Genomic DNA, 17,483 nt, shown 5'->3' with positions numbered 1-17,483 from the left:
TTGGCAAAGTCCAAAAGTTTGGAAAATGGGTTCCTCATGAGTTGACTGACAACAACGGTAATCAAAGAGTCACAATTTGCAGTTCGCTCCTCTCTCGTCAAAACCGTTTGCCGTTTTTAGAGCAAATTGTTACCGGAGATGAAGAATGGGTGCTGTATGTTAATTTGAAAAGGCGGCCTCAATGGTTGGACAAAAATGAGGCTCTGCAGCCCACGCCAAAACCTGACTTGCATGTGAAAAAAGTGATGTTGTGTGTTTGGTGGAATTTTAAAGGAATTCTTTATTATGAACTTTTACCATCTAACCAAACCATTACAAGTGCAGTATATAGTGCCCAATTGGAAAGGTTAGCCCAAGCTTTAAGAGAAAAAGAACCCACGCTGATTAATCGGAAGGGCGTAATTCTTCACCACGATAACGCACGACCACATACTGCAAGAATCACTGCTGAAAAACTGCGCCAGTTGGAATGGGAAGTTCTCCCTCAACCTGCATATTCTCCTGATATTGCCCCTTCCGATTATCATTTGTTTCGTTCTTTGCAAAACTTTCTTCTTGGAAAAAAATTTAATAATGAAGAATGCCTCAAAAATGCATTGACCGAATTTTTTGCATCAAAATCACAAGAATTTTACAACAGAGGGATTAAAATGCTTCCTGAGCGTTGGGCACAAGTAGTAGAAAACAACGGCAACTATATTGTTGATGAAATTTTGTTGTATTGTTTAAATAAATTCGATTTAAAAAAAAGTATTAGAAAACAACATTAATTATTACTAGACCTTATAGCTAAGGCAGGCTTATGAAAGTCTTCAGTACCACAGAAAGGACTAGATCTTTTTTCTTTTATACATTTTGTTAAAATATAGTTGGCACACACTATATTACATTCAGATATATGACAGAGTAATTTGACACTTACATTTCTGACAATGTGTTTACATTTCTAACTGTCTTACTGTGCAAAGTTATTGCAACTTGGACACGTTCCCTGTGCTGTGCAAGAGATCCCTGTGGCTTACATATTTTATAACGGGAAGGTTGCATTTCTTATTCATATTTTCCATTTCATCCAAATCCTTAACTCACTGCTCCCTGGCAACCATTGGTTTATTCTCTGTAGCTACGGGGTCTGTTTCTGGTATTTTATATTGCACATGTGAGTGAAATAATATGGTATTTGACTTTTCAATCTGATTTAACTTAGCATGACACCTTCAAGGTCTATCAATGTTGCCATAAATGGCAAGACTCCATTCTTACTTATGTCTGATTAATATTTCTTTCTGTATATATACATTTACATACCACATCTTCTTTATTCATTTATCTATTGCAGGACACTTAGATTATTTCCATATCCTGTCTATTGTAAATAATGCTGCAGTTCACATTAGGGGTGTGGATATCTTTTCAAATTCATGTTTATGTTTCTGTACAATAAACACCCAGACGTGGAATGGCAGTTCTATTTCCAATATTTTTGAGATAGCTCCATGTTAATTTTCACCGAGACTGAACCAATTTCCAATCACATGAACAGTGCACGAAGCTTTCTCTTTTCTCCATATCCTCGCCAACACTAGTTTTCCATTTATATTTTGGTGACAGCCGTTCTGAGAGGAGTGAGCTGGGACTTCATTATGGCTTTCATTTGTATACTCCTGATGAGTGATGTTGAGCTATGTGTTTCCTGTAACTTTTAAAAATATATATATTTTGTTTTTACAGAGAGAAAGGGAAAGGAAGAGTGAGATAGAAACATCAATGAGAGAGAATCATCATATCGATAGGCTGCTTCCTGCTGCCCCTGCTGGGGATCTAACCTGCAACCCAAGCCTATGCCCTGACTGGGAATTGAACCAGTGACCGCTTGGTGCAGCGGACAACTCTCAATGCCACACTGGCCTGGCCTATTTCTTTTAAATAGGGAGAAAACGAACAGACTTTCAGTTGACTCCCTAAGGTTTTATAGGCCTGAATTGCATCACATGCTCATTTCTAAACCACTTATTGGTAAACTAGGTACTGTGATGAGCTTGGTATAATCATTTCCCTTTTTGGAGCATGGGAGATACCACCTTATTTGGGTATCAGGACAGTAAATGTCCAAATATAGTCATAGTTGTCCAGCAAGAATGAGGAATGAGGTAGGGATTCAGCCATACTTTCTGCAGGGATGCATTGGAGTTTTGAGCAGAAGAGGAACAAGATTAGATTTGATTAGGGCCCTCTGGTTGTGGTATGAAGCAGGGAAAGCAAACTTTTATTTGTAAAGTGCCTGATTTTAGTCCATGTGGTCTGCCATATATACTCAAGTATGCCATTGTTGAGTGAGGGCAGACCTAGAGAATCTTCAAGTGAATAGGCACAGCTGTATTCCAGTGAGACTTTATTTGCAAAAACAATGGCATCTTGTATTTGGCCTGTGAGTCCTATTTTGCTGATGCCTCATGTGGAGGATATGTGGAAGGAAACCATGTAAAGAGACTGTGAGACAAAAAAGCTCTTGTCGCCGAGACCGGTTTGGCTCAATGGACAGAGTGTCGGCTTGGGGACTGAAGGGTCCCGGGTTCGATTCTGGTCAAGGACATGTACCTTGGTTGCGGGCATATCCCCAATAGGGGGTGTGCAAGAGGCAGCTGATTGATGACTCTCTCTCATCGATGTTTCTAATTCTCTATCTCTCTCCCTTCCTCTCTGTACAAAATCAATAAAATATATTTTAAAAAAAAAAAAAAAAAAAAAACCTCTTGTCTCCTTGGACTAGCATCAGTCCATTATGAAGTTTCCATCCTTCCATGCTAAAATGAGTCAGGAAGCTCAATTATTCCATTTAAAATGTTGGAGTTTTTATAGATCGATGTATTCTTTATTTGTTTTGCTTTCAAAATCTTAATAATTTAAGAAGGAACAATAATAGTTGTTGGTATCTTTCCCCATGTGAGAGCCACCTATTAAGAGCCTATGTTTGACTATGACAGCATATAGAAGCAAAATAAAAGCAGAGGGAGTAGAGAGGACTATTTCATATGATTGTGTTGATAATTTCAAGTAGGGAGTTATCAGGGAGAGATAAATCTAAGGTAACTCATAGGTTTCCAGGCAGTGCACTGGCATTTAGATTGCACATAAGAATAGGACTTTGTCAGATGAACAGGAAAGAGCAACAGTTCAAGAAGAAATACCAGTACTTTTTTAAACATGTTGTTTTCTTTAAAAAATATTTTTATTGATTTCAGAGGAAGGGATAAGGAGAGAGAGATAGAAGCATCAATGATGGGAGGAATCCTGGGTTGGCTGCCTACTGTAGGCCTCTACTGGGGATTGAGCCTACACCCTAGGTATGTGCTCTGACAGAGAACCCAACCTTGACCTTCTGGTTCACAGGTCAGCTCTCAATCTCTGAGCCATGGTAGCTGGGCCATACACATTGAGTTTGATAGAATATCATTAGAATATCATGGATATCTACATTTTGGGTACTTTTTTTTTTTTTTTTTTTTTTTTTTTTTACTTTTTGACTTTTCCTGTCAAGAATTGCCTTTAATAGGTGAGCTATGATTTTAGTTTAATAAAAATTAAAAAAGTATATTAGGAACAAATAAACTTTGTAATCACTAGAACATGATTTTAGTATATGGAATAATTTTTGTTTTTCTACAGTTATTATAAAAAGTAATTCAAACCTGTTCAGTTGGAGAAAATTGTCAGTGCAATATTTTCATTTTCTTTCTTAGAGTGGTCTTGCTATAGAACCTGTTGTCAATCATTAGGATTCTGTATTTCTATTCTGAGTCAATAGAATTGTTTCATATTATTTTCTGACATCATTGTTTCATTTATCCCATTTCTGCCTTTATTCCAATAGCTACAGATCTGGAGGAATCTCTAAAATCAGCACAAACCGAAACAAAATCAAAGACAGGTATTTTGTGAAATACCAGCTTCTGACTGTAATCATGTATAACATATCAACCCAAATAATAGCAATTTCACATAATTCAATTTTGTTAGATGTTCCTTAACACACACTTAGGACTGCTTATTCACTAGAAAAATGTATAAGACTCAGCATACAGTTGTGTTCATACCTGAGATTTATTACAGTAAAAGGCCAAAGTAAAATCAGCAAAGAGAAAAGGTGTGTGTGATAGAGGGTGGAGGACACCAGGCACAAGCTTCTAAGAGTCCTCTCCCTGTGGAGTTGGCAGGAGGTGCTTAGTTAGATTGTGACAGCACATGTGAAACAACGTCATCTCCCAGTCTTGTTAGACTCAGTGCCAAGGTTTTTATGGCATGCTAGTCACATGGACATCTCCCCCATAGCCTGTACCTAAATTCTAGATTCCCAGAAGGAAGTCAAGTATTCAGCATGAACCCCATCAGTTGTACAAAGTGTTTAGGCTCCAGGGCCACTCTTCTCAGTTAGCAAAAGGTGGAAACTCCCCAAATTCAGGTTTTCAATCTCCAACTGAAGAATAGCCGTATAAGGAGGACTTTCTCAGGATAGCAGTCTTAGTCCTGCTGCATAAACATTTTCTGCACAGCAGGTATAGCCATGACTGAATTTTTGGCATTGGTTTAAGATCTGTTTTCAAAGCAAGTAATATTGTAATATAACGTGGAACTGGTTTCAGTTGCATAATTCATAATTGCTCGCAATGCTGGTTACCATTATTATTCTTGGTGGGCATTTAATAGGTATTTGTACATAAATTACAAGTCTGATATAAGGCAATTATAAACTTTCCTTTTTATCCATAATGTTTCTGGATAATTTTTAGATAAAATCTGCATGATAATTTCTGATTTAACATTAGAATAAAAAGAATCTTTTAATTACCTGGATGATTCAGTTTATATTGCACTAAATCCCCACTTATTATTATAAAACAAGATAGTCAACCATTTTTATCAAGTATTTTCTTGCCCTAGTATAAAATTAAAATTCTTGGCTTTATATATGTCTTTCTATAAGCTTCACTTTATTGTGGTGATAATAGTCTATATTCTTTTTTATTCAAATCTTTATTGTTGAAAATATTACATATGTCTCCTCCCCCCTCCCCCCATTGACCTCTCCCTGTCTGCTCCTGCCCCCATCACATGCCCTCACTCCCCCTATTGGTTATGTTTATATGCACGCATACAAGTTTCCTTGTTCATCTCTTAGGCCTCCCCATCACCATCGGTAGTTTGAAGGTCTGTTCAATGCTTCTATGTCTCTTAATACCCATATTCTCATACTTGGATTTTTATATTAATTTCTAAGGTGACTACGTCTTGAGAATATTATTACTATATTGATAAATGTCAATAACAATTTCAGAAAATACCTTATTTTTAAAGAAAAATTCATAATTCTTAGTTTTTAGATGAGTTTTAGGTTCACAGCAATATATTGTAGTACAGAGTTCCCATAAACTCCATGTGCCCTACACAAACAGCCTCGCTCATTTTACATCCTGCAATAGAGAGGCATATCAACAAAAGTCCATAGTTTACGTTAAGGATCACTCTTGCTGTTGTTTGGTCTATGGGTTTGGACAAATGTATGTTGACTCGTATCTGCAATTACAGTATCATATACAATCTTTTCACACCCTTAAAAATTATCTATGTTCTGCTTATTCATCCATCCCTTCTCCCTCAACACTGGTACCAGTGATAGTTTGGCCTTTTCCTGAATGTTGTGCAGTTGGCATCATACCGTAGGTATCTTTTGAGTGTTTAAAAAATTAAAATTCCAAGTTAACTGGATGTATTTATCCAAGATGTTCTTTTTCCTTTGGGGTTGCTGTTGTTTATCAGCTTAGGCTCTGATGAATTGTGCCATATACACTCAAGAAGAATGATTTCTCTAGGCATTTGCCACATAATGGGGAGGGTGAGAAAAATGACCTCACACACTACTGCAGAGCACTAACTGGTTGGACCATCCTGCCCTATGAGGTGGGCCCAGAGAGACTTTCAGACTGAAAGGAGACACTCTTAAGCAATTCTACTTTATACAGTTGGACTCCCAAGGTCTCTCCTACTTATTTTGCAATTGGAAATGGGGCATAAAGAGTTTGGTTCCTATGTTTTGCTGTGCTGCAAAATGTAGGGCCGATCAGCCAAGATTCATTGTGATGGATTGTTTCATCTGAAACTGGCTAGCCCTCACTGAAAAGCTGGAAAAGTTGTATGTGTTAGGACAAAATAAGTGTACTCTCTTTCAACTGCTTTAAAGGGAGGGAGTCCAGAAAACTCATACTATAATAGATAGGTTTGACATTGTTACTCTGTGATTCTTTATCACTAACAATACCATTTTTGTCTGTCTGATGGGGTTTGGTTAGGATTATATTTATGGTATATAGCAGTGTAAAGGTAGGTATTACATTTTGATAGATCCCATTCTTTTTTCCCCTTGCATTTTGTGTATTTAATGAGAAAATAAGTGTTCTTAATGTATTACTGGCCTACCAATACTATGATTAATGTTTGCTCTAGTATAGTCTTCAGGTGTAGTCCCAAAGAAATACTTTCCAACAAAACATTAGTCAGGTACTTTTAAATTTCTGCAGTTTTTAATTATTGTTTTAAAGTGTAATTTATCTTTTTTCTTTAATAGTGGATGAGATCTCTGTAGAAGTCTCTTTAAACAGGTAAAATATTATGGATTTTTAAAAATTTAACTTAATTGAGGCAATGATGAGAAAAGAAACTGCCGTTTCTAGAATGTTCTACTGAGGACTAGACCATAATTTATGTAATGAACCTGTGTATAGTCATCATAATAGCTCTGCAAAATAGGTGTGCTATTTAGCCTATTTTGTATTAATGAGGCAACTGTCATTCAAGGAGGTGGATGCATTGACCCATGATTCCAGAGTCAGCAAGTTTCTGGCCCATGATTTGACTGTCAACTAGTTTGGCTCCCAAATCTACTCTCTTGTGCCTCAACTTACACTGATAAGTTCCTGTGCACCACTGGCATGGAGATATGTATGAGAATCAGATCAACTCAGTGAAATCTGATTGTGTTTTATCTCTGATATGGGGTTTTTCTGAGAGGCCAGATTAGTCCAAGCATTTAACTTATTATCCTGGACAATTGCAGTGGTAAATAGCACCTTGTTCTTCTCAACAAACCTTATGGACTCATTTCATTTAGTTATGGCCACAGAACCAAAGGCTTTCCCTATGCAAGGTCTAATCAGGCAAGCGTTTTTAGGTAAAATTATATCTATTCTTCTTGAAATGAATTATTTATCTGTAGGTAAGTAATATTTATGTGTAGACAATGTTATGTGAATGTAATTCAGCATGTATTTAGAGGATATTTCTAACTGTTTTCTCTAACTTACTGACTTCCCAATCTGTTTTCTTTTCAGGCTGGTACCTTTGCCTAGTTGTGTGTGTGTGTTTTTTTTTGTTTGTTTTTTTCTTTTTTTTCTTTTTTCCAAGTCCTTTTTTCTCTCTTCTCTTTTATTGATTTTAGTTCTCTATTTTTGTGTGTGTGTGTTTCTTTCATTGTGTTATTTTTTCTACTTCTGCAAGCTCCAGGGTTCTCCATTTATCTATATTCAGAATCAAAGGAATGTAGAATTTGAAGAGTTGAAGGAAGCCCAGCATTGTATAATAATAAAAGCATAATATGCTGATTAGGCTGGACAGCCAAACAACTTCCAGGACATCATTTTGGATGTCCTTCTGAAGGAAGCCAAGATGGCTGGGTCTGAGGCAGTGGCAGTTAGGAACAATCAGGCAGGCAGGCTGAGTATTTAGGGGCAATCAGGCAGGCAGCCGGCCGAGCAATTAGGGGTAATCAGGCTGACAGGCAGGCAGGCAGAGTGTTTAGAGGAGATCTGACTGGCAGGTGAGTTGTTAGTGGCAATTAGGCAGGCAGGCAGAGTAGGTAGGGGTGACCAGGCAGGCAGGCAAGCAGTCAGGGGCATCAAGCAGAAAGACAGGAAGAGTGGTTAGGGATGATCTAACAGGTAGGCAGGTGAGCAGCTAGGAGCCAGCAGTCCCAGAATGCAAGAGGGTGCATGGGTAGCCCTCCACCAATTTCCTGCACTGGGCCTCTAATTAATTAATAAAAACACATTTTAGTAGGTCATCCTGTGTTTAACATCCTGGCCCATTAAATCTTTCCCTTTTTCTGACTAGTGACCTCAGCATAGTTTATTGTCTGTTAGACTTTACATTAGCAACACGCAAGTGGTCAAGAGGCATCCATTTTGTCCCTTCATTTTAGCCTTTGAGGTAACCCACAAAGATGAACACTTCAGCAAGTAAATGGGCAACTCTAGATAGACAAACAGGGCATTAACATTGGGAGTATACCTAATTAGCTGCTGAAATAATTATCTGTATTGAAGATGCTGAGGGGAAGTGATCTCTGTGTTATACGCATAGCCTTTATGCTTTCTAGAAATGATGAGTCCACAAAATCAATCAGGATTCTTCTTCAGCGAGGTACTGATGTCTTTTCTCAGAATACTGTGGGTGGACTCTTGAAGAGTGTGCTTTTGTGAGTGGTGATAATTTGTGTTTGTTTTAAAATGGTGGTTATGACTAAACTGAGGTTTAAAACAATTTCACTGTTCGTTTTTATGTACCAGGTGAGATTTTATAGTTTAGTTCAGGCAGTTTGGGAATAGCAATGAGCTTGTATCATCTTCAGCCAGATGATGAAGCCAGAAACCGAGCAAAGGCTCCACTAGTTAGGATGAGCAATGTGCCAGATGCTTTCTCTCAGAACTTTTAAGATCTTTATCCATTTCACTCCAAGTAGAACCTCTCTGCATGTGATTACAGATAGAGTATCATCTCTGATTTTCTAGTTTGTTATGTGAGATCTTTTGTAGAAAAATCTGTGTTTTCTGGAAGTTATCACCTATACTCTTCCCCTTGAATTCTTCAGGAATATAAAGAATTCCTTAAGTCAAAGGGAGACAGTTTCTTTCACACTTCAGATGCAAAGGTAAGAAGACAGTCTAATCTGTCTGTTACTTTCTTTTGTCTTTTTTCTGAAGACTTGGCACTGAAACTGGTCCTGTAGTCATGACTGATCTTTGCTCCTGAGTGGGCCTTGCTGATCCAGATTCCTGAGTCTTCATGTTGATCCTTTCTTGGACTTGAGGGTCACAGCTTTTTTATTAGTTTACATACATATGCTGTTATGCTCAGCCACTATTCCAATTACCACCATCCTTAAAAAAACACAATCTCATTGGGGCTGTTGCACACTGGCTAAGTGATAGAGCTCTTATTGTTGAACATTTGTTTGTGATACCAGGAAAGTATTATAGAGTTCCCAATATTAACTACTTTTTTAATAAGACGAACCTATGTGTTACAAGTATTCATTTAATAAATGTAATCCATTTGCTGTAAAAACGAAGTAAAAGATCCCTTTTTAGAAAAAGTCCAATTTGGTATAATGTGAATATAACAGAAACATATAATATCCTAACTTACCATCTTTTTCTTGCTTATATTATATAAATATATCACATGGAATTATAGGGGTTAAGACAACATAAATGAAATTTCTAATAATGTTGCACCATATTTTAAATTACTTACATTTAACATTTTTAATCATTCTGACTATTATTCAATTAAGAAAGAGATTAAGGAAAACTACACATACAACTTACACAGTGTTTGGTAGTTTTTCCCTGCTCTTTCATAATTAAAACTCCCTTACTCTTACTTCATCTTTGGTAGGAGCACCAAGAGGCATTCATTATCAAAATTCTTACCAACAAGGCTACTTTCCGATGATTGGGTTTTTCCTTCTTCATATTCAGAAGTTAGTTGTTGTTTGCTGTGTACAATAAAGGAGAATAAATAATACTACTGCCTTAATATGAATATAAAATATTTTCATAATATAGTAAATTCTTAGAATATTTCAGATAATATCAGAGCTAATACTAAAACATTCAGTAGACCGAACACTTCAAATTTATAAGTTCTATGAACCCTTTCGGAACCATAAATTTTTAAAAAAGAATGTAGTCATGAATTGAGTGCAGTACAGTTCAGCTAATTAAATAGAGTCTGCTTCACATAAAGGCAAGTGTCTTGAACTCAGACATCCTAGTTCTATAAGCAACAGCTATTCATTCTCAAATGAGTAATTTTTTTGGCTCAAGATCCTCCACTACAAGCTTTTGAAAGGTTGATAGAAGGATTAAATGAGATAACACAGAAAAAAATGCTCAGAGAAACATGAACTTCATTTGCTGAAACTATTTTGGAATCCCAAATAAATCCCTATGTGGTTTTTTTTCATAGTCCCTAAATTCAAATGTTGAAGTTTTCTGAAAATGTTATTATGTTGGGTTATTACCTCATATTTTACTTGTGTATTGTAATTCAAGGTGTTTCATTTATTCTATAACTTGCAACTAAATTTATGTAAAAATGTATTTCCTCATGAAGTCCAATAACACAATGCTCCCTTAATTTTTTAGTGAATCATACCAAGGGCAGAAAGAACCATAATCAGATACAGGACCTGGCCTGTACTACCACTACCCCTATTCCATTGATCTATATATCTCTTCTTATATCTGTACCAGGCTGTTTTGAGAACAGTGGCTTTGTAATACAGATTGAAACATGGTATTGTGATCCCCCCTACTTTACTCTTCTTTTTCAGGATTGGTGCAGCTATTTTGGGTCTTTTTTTATTCCAGATGAATTTTTGATAAGGTCACTCTAGGTCTGTGAAATATGTTATTTGGTATTTTACTGGGGAGTGCATTGAATCTATAGATTGGTTTGGATAATATAGACATTTTAATGATGTTTATTCTACCTGTCCTTGAACACAGTATGTTCTTCCATCTGCTTATTTCTTCATCTATCTATTTTTTTAGTGCCTTGTAGTTTTCCACAAATAGTTCTGTTACCTCTTTAGTAAAGTTTATTTCTACGTATCTTAATTTTTTTTGGTGTGATGGTTAATGGGATTGCTTTTTTAATCTCTCTTTCTGTAAGTTCACTATTGGTGTATAGAAATGCCATAGAATTTGTGGCATTAATTTTGTATTCTGCTGCATTGCCAAATTTATTTACTTATTCTAATAATTTTTTGATGGACTCTAAAGTTTTCTATGTTCAGTATCATGTCATCTGCAAATAAGGACAGATTTACTTCTTCTTTTCCAATTTAGATGCCTTTTATTTCTTTTTCTTATCTAATCCCAATGTCCTATATTTCCAGTACAATGTCAAACAGGAGTGGTAAGAGTGGGCATCTCTGTTTTGTTCCTATTTTAGGGGAAATGGTTTTAGTTTTTGCCCATTGAGTATGATGTTGGCTATCTATAGTTTTTATTAATATTTTTTATGGCTTTTATTATGTTGAGGTATGATTCTTCTATTCGCACCTTGCTGAGAGTTTTTATCAAGAAAGGATGTTGGAATTTGTCAAATGCTTTTTCTGCATCAATTGATATGATTATGTGATTTGTAACCTCTCAATTTGTTTATGTGATCTATCACATTTATTGATTTGTGGATATTTTACCATCCCTGGATCCCCAGGATAAATCTTACTTGGTCATGGTGTATGATCTCTATGATGTACTGCTGGATCTGATTTGGCACAGTTTTGTTGAGGATTTTAGCATCTACGTTCATGAGGTATATTGGTGTGTAATTCTCTTTCATTGTGTTGTTTTTATCTGGTTTTGGTATTAGGGTGTTGCTGGTTCATAGAATAAGCTTGGAAGTGTTCCTTCTTGCTGAAATTTTTGAATAGTCTGAGGAGAATAGGTTTTAGTTTTTCCTTGAATATTTGGTAAAGTTCACTGTGAAGCTCTCTGGCCTCAGGCTTTTGTTTCCTGGAAGCTTTTTGATGACCGCTTAAATTTCTTCCTTAGTTATCATCTGTTGAGGTTTTTATATTCTTCCTGAATGAGTTTTGGAAGGTTGAATTTTTCTAGGAATATGACCATTTCCTCCAGGTTGTCCAGTTTGTTGGAAAAGAGTTGTTCATAGTATTTTTCTTTTTTAACAATCTTTTATATTTTGGTTGGGTTTCTGTTACTTCATCTCTTTCATTGCTGATTTTGTTTCTTTGCTTCTTGGTGAGCCTGGCTAGAGGTTCATCAATCTTGTTTATCCTTTCAAAGAACTAGCTCTTGGTTTCTCTGATCTTTTGTATGGTTTATCTACACTAATAAAAGAGAAAAATGCTAATTGACTGTACCTTTGCTATGCCCACAGCCAATCAGAGTGAGTATGCAAATTACCCCAACAAATATGGTGGTTAATTTGCATATGCTGAGGGAGGGAGGGGTGAAGACTGGAGACAGCATAGAAGGAAGATGGAGAAAAAGTAGAAAGCAAGGCGGCTGCCAGAAGGAAAGTGCGGGTAGTGCAGGCTGCAGAGATGGAGGCAGGCACAGCCATGGCCACAACAGAGGCAGTAGGTGGGAGGGCTAGCGGTGGAGCAAGCTCTCACGGCCTCAGTGGCTGCTTGCAGGAATTTTCCTGCAATGGGCTCCTAATTTATTTATATTTTTGGTCTCCGTGTCATTTATTTCTGCTCTGATCTTTATTATTTCCTCTTGTGCACTCCATTTTTTTCATGTTTCTCTCTAATTATTGAAGTTGTAGTGATAGATGATTTACTATCACTTTTTATTTTTATTTTTTTGAGATGGGCCTGTAAGCTATAAACTTTCCCTCAGGTCTGCTTTCATTGTGTCCAATAGATTTTGGATTGTTGTGTTTTATTGTCATTAATTTCCCGGATGTTTTTAATTTCTTCTTTATCTCTTTGGTAACCCAATTATTGTTTAATAGCATGCTATACAGCTTCTAAGTGTTTGAATTTTTTGGATTGTTTCTCTAGTTAGAATGCTTTTAGATTCAGATAATAGGTGCCCTAATTAACAGAGGCTGAAACAATAGGAACAGGATTGTCTTGGTGCTTCAATGATGTCATCAGGATCCCCATTGCAGATCTTTGTTCAGCTGTGATGTTGTCAGTGATTATGTTTGCTTTCCTGGTCAGCTAATTAGCAATGGCTCCAAAGCATCCTATTCTCAAATATCAATATGTGAAGGTCAGAAGGATTGCTTTTCCTTAGGGGTTTCTTTTTCCTTTCTTAAACGTTTTGTTAGAGTTAGTGATCCTGAGCTGGTTTGGCTCAGTGGATAGAGCATTGGCCTGCAGACCAAAGGGTCCTTGGTTTGATTGTGGTCAAGGGCTTTTACCCTGGTTTCTGTCTCCTCTGGGGCTCTGACCCTGGTCAGGGCTTGTGCAGGAGGCAACCAATTGATAAGTTTCTCTCACATCAATATTTCTCTCTGTCTTTCTCTCTTTCATTCTCTCTAAAAATCAATAGATAAATATTCTCAGCTGAGGAATTAAAAAAAAAAAGTAGAGTTGGCACACATTATATTACTTTCAAGTGTACAACCATAGTGATTGGATATTTATGTACCTTAAGTGTGTTCACATGTGTTTACAATAATATGTGTAGTAACCATCTGACACCATGAAAAGTTATTACAATATTGGTCTCACAGGGGGAGAACTGCTAACTCAGAAGCCAGGCTCACAGCTGGTGCGCAGCACAGTGGGGTTAGCAGCAGAAGCCTCTCCAGCCTCCCAGGCAGCGCTAAGGACTCCTTGGGGGTCCTGGACTTTGAGAGGCCACAGGCTAGGTTGAACAACCCCTCACCCCCAATGCACAAATGTCATGCACAGGGCCTCTGGTTTGTACATAAATTACTAGGGCAATGCTAGGCAATGATAAGCTTTTCTTTTTATCAAATTTATCTTTCAAGATAATTTTTAGATAAAATCAACACAATGAATTCTGACTTAAAATTTGAATTCAAAGTGTCTTTTTATTAAATGGATGATTCAGTTTTGATTTATATTGCACTAAATCTCCATATGTAATTATAAATCATTTTCTTGCTCACGTATACAATTCAAGTCATTGGCTTTATTTATATCTTTCCACATACTCCACTCAGATGTGGGGATAATATTCATATTTTACCTGGTCAGCATGGATCAGTGGTTGAGTATTGACCCATGAACAAAAAGGTCACAGTTGGATTCCATGTCAGGGCCTATGCAAGTGTTGGGTGTTCAATCCCCAGTGTGGGACATGTAAGAGGAAGCCACTGATGATTTTCTCTCATAACTGATGTTTCAATCTCTCTCTTCCTCTCCTTTCCTTTATGAGGTTAATTAAAATAAATATTTTAATAAGCCATATTCTGATATTTGGATCTTTATTTCAATTTCCAAGCTGAATGTTTCTTGAGATAATAATGATCTGTTGATATATGTTAATATCAGATTATTTTTTAAAAGAAAAATTGACAAGCCCTTTTTTAGAGCTCTTTTAGGTTCATAGGAAAATTGAGAGGAGTACAGAGAGTTTCCATAAACCCCACATCCCAAACAAAGACTTGCTCATTTTGATACCCTGTACCAGAGAGGTACAATTATTACAATGGATGGACCTACATTGATTCATCATTATCAACCAAAGTTCATAGATATCCTTAAAGTTCACTCTTGGTGGTATACATTCTATGGGATTTGACAGATGTCTGATGACATGTACCTACCATCATAGTATCATATACAATCTTTTCACTGCCCTAAAAATCTGCTGTGCTCTGACTATTCCACCCTCCCTTCTCTAATCACTGATCTTTTTTACTGTCTTCATAAATTTGCCTTTTCTTGATTTTCATTGGATGTAGTTATCCAAGACTTTCTTTGTCCTTAGTTGTTTGTTGTTGTTGTTCTTCAGCATAGGATCTCATGACATATACCACACAAACTGAAAAAACATGCTTTCTCTTGGCATTTGCCACCCAATGGGGAGGGTTGAGAAAAATGGCCTCACACACTACTGCAGAGCACTAATGGTCTCTACCACCTGCTCTATAAGGTGGGAGCAGATATACTCCAGCAATGGAAAGAGACAGTCTCAAATGGTTCTACTTTATACAACTGGAATCCCAAAGTCTTTCTTATTTAAGTTGCAATTGGGAATGGGACCAGAAGACACTGTTTCCTATGTTTTGCTGTGCATAAAGTGTAGTGCTTGGTGATTAAGCTTCCTTGTCTTGGAATGTTTCACCCTAAATGGGCTAGTCTTCACTGAAGGGCTAGAAAAGTAGTATTGTGTTAGTGCATAAGAGGTTTCTCTTTACTAACTGCTCCTAATGGACGAAGTTCAGGAAACTCATGCTCTTTTACGTTTATTGTTATTCTATGAGTAGAGGCCTGATGCACGAAATTCATGCAATGGGCTTGGCCCTTGCAGTTATGGTAGCTTCCCTCAACCCTCCCAGCCAGGGCTTCATGCAGAAGTTTGTCCAGAGGAACACCCAGTCTAACTAGCATATTATGTTTTATTATTATAGATTCTGCTTCTACCAACAATACCATTTTCTGTCAGTCTGATGTGGTTTGGTTAGGATTATGTTCATTGTAAATAATAGGTCACAGATAAGTATCAAATTTTGATAGATCCCATTCATTTTTTCCCTTGCATTTGGTATATTTAAAAAGAGAATATATGAATATATTAGTGAATTACCAATAATCTTATATACCATATTTTCTGGCATATAAGACAACCCCCTAATTTTACAGTTAAAACATAGGTTTAGGCCTATATTCGCTGTATAAGACTACCCCCCACTTCCGAGGCAACACCAGTTCTTTTTTAATAGGCTGCCTCTCTGACTCTGGCCAATCTGAGCAGGCTTTTTATGCATGCAAATTATACATGTTCTGTACCTGAAGCTACACTGTGTTCTAGTAAAAAGCCTAGTAATCAAAGGTTAATATGCAAATTAACAGAACAGCAGAACAACTGGTCGCTATAATGTACACTGACCACCAGGGGGAAGCTCCTGCATTGAGCATCTGCCCCTGGTGGTCAGTGCGCTCAGACAGGGGGAGTGCTGTTCAGCCAAGAGCTGGGCTAATAGTTGGCAAGTGCAGTGGTGGTAGAGGAGAGTATTCCCCTCGGCAGCAGGGCTGAGGATGTCCATCTGATGGCTTAGGCCTGCTCCCCATGGGATCCCTAACTGCGAGAGGACACAAGCTTGGCTGAGGGGCCCCTTCCCCCGAGTGTACGAATTTTGTGCACTGGGCCTCTAGTATGATTAATATTCACTATAGTATAATCTTTAGGTTTGGCTCCACATTTCTAATAAAACACTACTCAAGTACTTTTAAAGTCTTATATTTTATTATTGTTTTAAAATGTATTTCTTTTTTTTTTTCTTTAATAGTGGAAGATATCCCTGAAGAAGAAGAATCTTTAAGCAGGTTGGATTTCATGGATTTTTTAAAGGTTTCTGTTTTACCCATGGGAATGTAGAGAAAAAAACTACCATTTCTAGAGTGTTCTATTTTGGGCTAGACTCTATATTGTGTAATTCACCTGTGTTATATAATCATCACAATAACCCTGCAAAGTAGGTGTGCTATCATAGTCTACATTTTATTAATGAGTCAACTTTGGTTCAGGGAATTGAATGAATTGACCCATGATTCCATAGGTAGGAAGGGGCCGACCCATGGTTTGACTGTCAAACTGCTTGGATCTGAAAATTTTCTGCTGTTTCTCAACATATACTGATAAGTTCCCATGTAGCTCTGCCATGGGGATAAAGATGAAAAGCAGAGCAACCCAGAAAGCCAAATCTGATGGTGTGTTAACACTGATTTAGAGATTTTCTCAGAGGCCCTGCTAATCTAATCATTTATCTTACTCTCCTGGACAATTGTAGTGATAAATAGGACCGTGTTTTTCCCACCAAAGCTTTTAGGGCCCATCATGGTTAGCTATGGCCACAGAACCAAAGTAAGACCTAAAAAGGCACATGCCTTTAGCTAAAATGATATTCATTTTTCTTAAGATGAATTTTTTATCTGTAAGTTAATAATGTCTTTGTATAGACCATGTTTTGGTAATTAAATTCATCATATATTTAGAGGATATTTCTAATTGATTTCTCTGTTTGCTGATTTCACAGTCTGGTTTTCCCATCAGGCTGGTACCTTCGCCTCGTTGTATGAATGTTTTTCTTTTTCTCTTGGAGTCCTTTTTTCCTCCTCCATGACTTTTCTTGATTTTTCACTCTCTTCTCTGACATCATTGGTATTTTTCATTGTATATTTTTCCACCTCTACCAGTAATGTTGTACCACAGACAGAATCAAGGGCGTGTAGAATTTCAGGAGTTTATGAAAGCCCAGCAATTAATTACAGCACCCTTCCGTCCTTCAACCTGTGTTTAACATCCTGGACATGTGGGGATCTTCAGTTAAATCTCCCCCCATTTCAGAGTAGTTACCTCAGCATAGTCTCTTATCTCTTAGAAGACTTTAAATTAGCAATCTAATTTAGTAAGTGGACAAGAGGCATCCTTTTTGTCCCTTCATTTTATCCTCGGAGGTAATTTCTAAAGATG

General features: G+C 37.0%; 1 pseudogene across 1 annotated transcript in view; it reads right to left on the bottom strand.

Annotated features, from left to right (window-relative positions):
• The window catches only part of LOC311620782 (patched domain-containing protein 3-like), a 28,433-nt pseudogene extending 11,584 nt beyond the window's left edge, over positions 1-16,849 (bottom strand). Inside the window, exon 1 of the transcript in view lies at positions 16,783-16,849. The product of the transcript in view is annotated as a patched domain-containing protein 3-like (transcript). The remainder of the gene's footprint in view (positions 1-16,782) is intronic.
• Positions 16,850-17,483: the final 634 nt, after the last annotated feature.

This window comes from Pipistrellus hanaki, assembly GCF_964339955.1.
Source record: "Pipistrellus hanaki genome assembly, chromosome: 1".
Classification (NCBI taxonomy): Eukaryota; Metazoa; Chordata; class Mammalia; order Chiroptera; family Vespertilionidae; genus Pipistrellus; species Pipistrellus hanaki.
Note: the sequence above shows the minus strand (reverse complement) of the source record. Positions and strands in the feature narration are given on the sequence as shown.